We start from the raw sequence: 5,470 nt of genomic DNA, 5'->3' as shown, positions 1-5,470 counted from the left end.
AGTGAATAATACGCTCACGCACCCTGTCACGGCATGGCTATTCATCTGTCGGTTCTTGATCATGCTGGAATAGGATTTACTATCCTTTTGCGTCTGTCACTAACGCCCTGCAATCGCGAGTTTGGAGCTCGTCACAGTCATTCATTCATTGAATCCTACTCGGAATACCACAGACAAGGTTTAGACCTTCCAGATTCTCTTGAATGCTGCCATCATTCTAGCTTACGCCACGAAGATTCTGGTTAGGAGATCTAAGAGATATTCATTCTAGCTTATTTCATCTAGAACGGAAGTGTTTGTCAGACACGCGTTCATAAGGGATAATGATGATGAGCGTCACATAATCATCACCTTCATCATGTTCTTGGGTACGAATGGATATCTTAGAAGCGAAATAAGATGAATTGAATAGAAAACAGTAGTACTTTGCATTAATCTTTGAGGAACAGCAGAGCTCCACACCTTAATCTATGGAGTGTAGAAACTCTACCGTTAAAAATACATAAGTGAGAGGTCCAGGCATGGCCGAATGGCCAGCCCCCCTGATCTAAGAACCAGGCGTCCAAAGATGCCAAATACAATAGTAAATGGTCCTATTTATAATAAACTAGCTACTAGGGTTTACATGAGAAAGTAATCGATGCATAAATCCACTTCCGGGGTCCACTTGGTGTGTGCTTGGGCTGGGCTTTGAGTGTTACACGTGTAGAGGTCCTCCTTGGAGTTGAACGCCAGTTTCAGTGTCAGTTTGGGCGTTCAACTCTGGTTTTGGCTCCTTTTCTGGCGCTGGACGCCAGATTTGGGTAGAAAGCTGGCGTTGAACGCCAGTTTACGACGTCTATTCTTGGTCAAAGTATGAACTATTATATATTTCTGGAAAGCCCTGGATGTCTACTTTCCAACGCAATTGGAAGTGCGCCATTTCGAGTTCTGTAGCTCTAGAAAATCCACTTTGAGTGCAGGGAGGTCAGAATCCAACAGCATCAACAGTCCTTTTTCAACCTCTGAATCTGATTTTTGCTCAAGTCCCTCAATTTCAGCCAGAAAATACCTGAAATCACAGAAAAACACACAAACTCATAGTTAAGTCCAGAAATGTGAATTTAACATAAAAACTAATGAAAACATCCCTAAAAGTAACTAGATCCTACTAAAAACATACTAAAAACAATGCCAAAAAGCGTATAAATTATCCGCTCATCACAACACCAAACTTAAATTGTTGCTTGTCCCCAAGCAACTATAAATTCCAAACTATCAATGAAACATAGCTTCAATCCTATGAGTGGGACTTATAGCTTTTTTGCCTCTTGAATAGTTTTGGCATCTCACTTTATCCATTGAGGTTCAGAATGATTGGCATCTATAGGAACTCAGAGTTCAGATAGTGTTATTGATTCTCCTAGTTCAGTATGATGATTCTTGAACACAACTATTTTATGAGTCTTGGCCGTGGCCCTAAGCACTTTGTTTTCCAGTATTACCACTGGATACATAAATGCCACAGACACATAATTGGGTGAACCTTTTCAGATTTTGACTCAGCTTTGCTAAAGTCCCCAATTAGAGGTGTCCAGGGTTCTTAAGCACACTCTTCTTTTGCTTTGGACCTTGACTTTAACCGCTCAGTCTCAAGTTTTCACTTGACACCTACACGCCACAAGCACATGGTTAGGGACAGCTTGGTTTAGCCGCTTAGACCAGGATTTTATTCCTTTAGGCCCTCCTATCCACTGATGCTCAAAGCCTTGGGATCCTTTTTATTTGCCCTTGCCTTTTGGTTTTAAGGGTTATTGGCTTTTTGCTCTTGCCTCTTGGTTTTAAGAGCTTTTGGCTTTTTCTGCTTGCTTTTTCTTTTTCTTTCTATTTTTTTTCGCCTATTTTATTTTTTTTTCTGCAAGCTTTGTTCTTTGCTGCTTTTTCTTGCTTCAAGAATCATTTTTATGATTTTTCAGATTATCGAATAACATGTCTCCTAGTCATCATTCTTTCAAGAGCTAACAAATTTAACATTCTTAAACAACAACTTCAAAAGACATATGCACTGTTCAAGCATACATTCAGAAAACAAGAAGCATTGTCACCACATCAATATAATTAAGCTAAGTTCAAGGATAAATTCGAAACTCATGTACTTCTTGTTCTTTTGAATTACAACATTTTTCATTTAAGAGAGGTGATGGATTCATAGGACATTTATAACTTTAAGACATAGTTACTAACTACTAATGATCATGTAATGAAGACACAAACATGGATAAGCACATAACATAGAAACGAAAAACAGAAGAAATAAGAACAAGGAATGAATCCACCTTAGTGATGGTGGCGTTTCCTTCTTGAGGAACCAATGATGTCCTTGAGCTCTTCTATGTCTCTTCCTTGCCTTTGTTGCTCCTCCTTCATTGCTTTTAGATCTTCTCTGATTTCATGAAGGATGATGGAGTGCTCTTGATGTTCCACCCTTAGTTGCTTCCAATAATTGTGTGGAAGAAAATGTATCCCCTGAGGTATCTCAGGGATCTCTTAATTTGCAGTCAAATGTTCTACCACTGAGCTATAGACCCTTGATGAAAGCTTTTGTCTTCCCTTTCCTCTTTCTAGAGGTTTCTCTGGCCTTAGGTGCCATCAATGGTTATGGAAAAAAACAAAAAAGCTTATGCTTTTACCACACCAAACTTAGAATGTTGCTTACCCTCGAGCAAAAGAAGAAAGAATAGAAGAAGAAGAAGATATGGAGGAGATGGAGGGATCTGTGTATGGATGTGAGTGGTGAATGGAGAACAGAAGGGATGGTCATGAATGGAGAGAGAGAGGGTGAGGTGGGTGGGGATCCTGTGGGATTCACAGATCCTGAGATGATCCTGTGGTGACCACAGATCTTGAGGTGATCCTGTGGTGTCCACAGATCCTGAGGTGTCAAGGCATTTACATCCCTGCACCAATTTAGGCATGCAAAATGCCCTTGCACATAACTCTGGGCGTTCAGCGCCAGGTTGGTGCCCATTTTGGGCGTTCAACGCCCATTTGCTGCCATTTCTGGTGTTGAACGCCAGAACCATGCTTGTTCTGGGCGTTCAGCGCCAGGCTGCTGCCCATTTTGGGTGTTCAGCGCCAGAACCATGCTCTGTTCTGGCGTTTGAATGCCAGGCAGATGCTCCTCCAGGGTGTGATTTTTCTTCTGCTGTTTTTGATTCTGTTTTTGATTTTTTTTGTTTATTTTGTGACTCCACATGATCATGAACCTATAAAGACATATAACTAAGAAAAATATAGTTAGATAAATAAAAATTGGGTTGCCTCCCAACAAGCACTTCTTTAATGTCAATAGCTTGACAGTGGGCTCTCATGGAGCCTCACAGATGTGCAGAGCTTTGTTGAGACTCTCCAACACCAAACTTAGAGTTTGGATATGGGAGTTCAGTACCAAACTTAGAGTTTGGTTGTGGCCTCCAAACACCAAACTTAGAGTTTGACTGTGGGGGCTCTGGTTGACTCTACTTTGAGAGAAGCTTTTTCTGCTTCCTCTTCATGGTTACAGAGGGAGATCCTTGAGTTTTAAACACAAGGGAGTCCTCATTCTATTGAAGGACTATTTCACCTCTGTCAACATCAATCACAACTCTTACTGTGGCCAGGAAAGGTCTTCCTAGGATGATGGATTCATCCTCTTCCTTTCCAGTATCCAGGACTATGAAATCAGCAGGGATGTAAAGGCCTTCAACCTTTACTAATACGTCCTCTACTTGTCCATATGCCTGTTTTCTTGAATTGTCTGCTATCTCTAATGAGATTTTGGCAGCATGCACCCCATAGATTCCCAGTTTCTCTATTACAGAGAGGGGCATGAGGTTTATTACTGAACCAAGGTCACATAGAGCCTTAAAGATCATGGTGCCTATGGTACAGGGTATTATGAACGTTCCAGGATCCTGTCTCTTCTGAGGCAATGTCAGTTGATCCAGATCACTTAGTTCATTAATGAACAAGGGAGGTTCAACTTCCCAAGTATCAATGCCAATAATTTGGCATTCAGCTTCATGATTGCACCAAGAAACTTGGCAGTTTTCTCTTCAGTAACATCCTCATTCTCTTTAGAAGAGGAATACTCATCTGAGCTCATGAAGGGCATAAGGAGGTTCAATGGAATCTCTATGGTCTCTAGATGAGCCTCAGAGTCCTTTGGTTCCTCAGAGGGAAGCTCCTTATTGACCATTGGACGTCCCAGGAGGTCTTCCTCCTTGGGATTCACGTCCTCCTCTCCTTCTTTTGGTTCGGCCATGGTGCTTATGTCAATGGCCTTGCACTCTCCTTTTGGATTCTCTTCTGTATTACTTGGGAGAGTACTAGGAGGGATTTCAGTGATCCTTTTACTCAGCTGGCCCACTTGTGCTTCCAGATTTCTAATGGAAGATCTTGTTTCATTCATGAAACTTACAGTGGCCTTAGATAGATCAGAGACTAAGTTTGTTAAATTAAAAGTATTTTGTTCAGAGTTCTCTGTCTGTTGCTGAGTGGATGACGGAAAAGGTTTATTATTGTTAAACCTGTTTCTTCCACCATTATTAAAGCCTTGTTGAGGCTTTTGATCCTTCCATGAGAAATTTGGATGATTTCTCCATGATGAGTTATAGGTGTTTCCATAAGGTTCACCTAAGTAATTCACCTCTGCTATTGCAGGGTTCTCAAGATCAGAAGCTTCTTCTTCATGAGAAGCCTCTTGAGTACTGTTGGATGCAGCTTGCATTCCATGCAGACTCTGAGAGATCATATTGACTTGCTGAGTCAATATTTTATTCTGAGCCAATATGGCATTCAGAGTATCAACTTCAAGAACTCCCTTCTTCATAGGCGTCACATTACTCACAGGATTCCTTTCAGAAGTGTACATGAACTGGTTATTAGCAACCATGTCAATGAGTTCTTGAGCTTCTGCAGGCGTTTTCTTTAGGTGAATGGATCCACCTGCAGAAGTGTCCAGTGGCATCTTTGATAGCTCAGATAAACCATCATAGAATATATACAGGATGGTCCATTCTGAAAGCATGTCAGAAGGACACTTTTTGGTCAACTGTTTGTATCTTTCCCAAGCTTCATAGAGGGATTCACCTTCTTTCTGTCTGAAGGTTTGAACATCAGCTCTAAGCTTGCTCAGCTTTTGAGGAGGAAAGTACTTGGCTAAGAAAGCCGTGACCAGCTTATCCCAAGAGTTCAGGCTGTCTTTGGGTTGAGAATCCAACCATAATCTAGCTCTGTCTCTTACAGCAAAAGGGAAAAGCATGAGCCTGTAGACTTCAGGATCTACTCCATTAGTCTTAACAGTATCACATATCTGTAAGAATTCAGTTAAGAACTGAAAAGAATCTTCAGATGGAAGTCCATGAAACTTGCAGTTCTGCTGCATCAGAGAAACTAATTGAGGTTTCAGCTCAAAGTTGTTTGCTCCAATGGCAGGAATGGAGATGCTTCT

The 5,470-nt window shown here is 41.2% G+C and overlaps 1 non-coding gene across 1 annotated transcript; it reads left to right on the top strand.

Annotated features, from left to right (window-relative positions):
• Positions 1 to 5,041: 5,041 nt before the first annotated feature.
• Positions 5,042 to 5,149, top strand: LOC148576962 (small nucleolar RNA R71). The gene has a single exon (XR_015903248.1). It is a non-coding gene; the product is annotated as a small nucleolar RNA R71 (small nucleolar RNA).
• Positions 5,150 to 5,470: the final 321 nt, after the last annotated feature.

Source organism: Arachis ipaensis, chromosome B1, assembly GCF_059453495.1.
Source record: "Arachis ipaensis isolate K30076 ecotype BB chromosome B1, ASM5945349v1, whole genome shotgun sequence".
NCBI classification, from domain to species: domain Eukaryota; kingdom Viridiplantae; phylum Streptophyta; class Magnoliopsida; order Fabales; family Fabaceae; genus Arachis; species Arachis ipaensis.
The sequence above is the reverse complement of the archived record's forward strand: the minus strand, read 5'-3'. Positions and strand labels throughout refer to the sequence as shown.